This window comes from Notothenia coriiceps, unplaced genomic scaffold, assembly GCF_000735185.1.
Source record: "Notothenia coriiceps isolate Sejong01 unplaced genomic scaffold, NC01 NC01_scaffold00009343, whole genome shotgun sequence".
Taxonomy (NCBI): domain Eukaryota; kingdom Metazoa; phylum Chordata; class Actinopteri; order Perciformes; family Nototheniidae; genus Notothenia; species Notothenia coriiceps.
The window spans coordinates 57,968-58,515 of record NW_011342044.1 but is presented as its reverse complement, the minus strand read 5'-3'; the positions used below and the strand labels follow the sequence as shown (position 1 = coordinate 58,515).

Sequence of the window (548 nt, the reverse complement as noted above, 5' to 3'; positions counted from 1 at the left end):
TGTTAAATAGTTTTTCTTGTTGTGGGACCGCACTTTGTACTAATTCGGTAGAATGCCCCATATAGGCTATTTCATAAAAACTAAATACGCTGCGTAGGTTGTAATACATTTTTATTTTGTATATTAGGTGTCTTGTAAGCCACAATTATAGTGAGCTTAATACAAGCCGTAACACCTTTTTTAAGATGTACTATTATTTGTATCGCCGTGTTGTATGTGTGACTGCAGGGCGTCATCACTACAGTTGATTGGTGGTTTGCGGCTGCGTCCGCATGGCAACCGTGAGCTGTGTACAAGAGAGAGGGAAGAAGGGACCTTTTGGAGACGCTGACCGGGATTTCAACATTCAAACACCCAATTCCTGTTTCCTTCATCGGACATACTGTACCATTGGAGACTGCAGACGGTTTGGAGCGGCTTTAATGCGGCGTGTTATTGGCGCAGCCTGACAGGTGAGGAGCTGGCATGGATCCAAGACGGCGTGTTAGCCTGCACCGTCCGGTGTAGCCATGCGCGAAGTTCTGCACATTAGAGTGGAAATATATGAC

General features: G+C 45.4%; 1 protein-coding gene across 2 annotated transcripts in view; it reads left to right on the top strand.

Annotated features, from left to right (window-relative positions):
* The first annotated feature begins 262 nt into the window (after positions 1-262).
* Positions 263-548, top strand: part of LOC104945263 (WD repeat-containing protein 47-like) — an 11,267-nt gene continuing 10,981 nt past the window's right edge. For both annotated transcript variants that reach the window (XM_010770910.1, XM_010770909.1), the window contains exon 1: positions 263-452. The gene's annotated coding sequence lies outside the window, so the exon portion shown is untranslated. The remainder of the gene's footprint in view (positions 453-548) is intronic.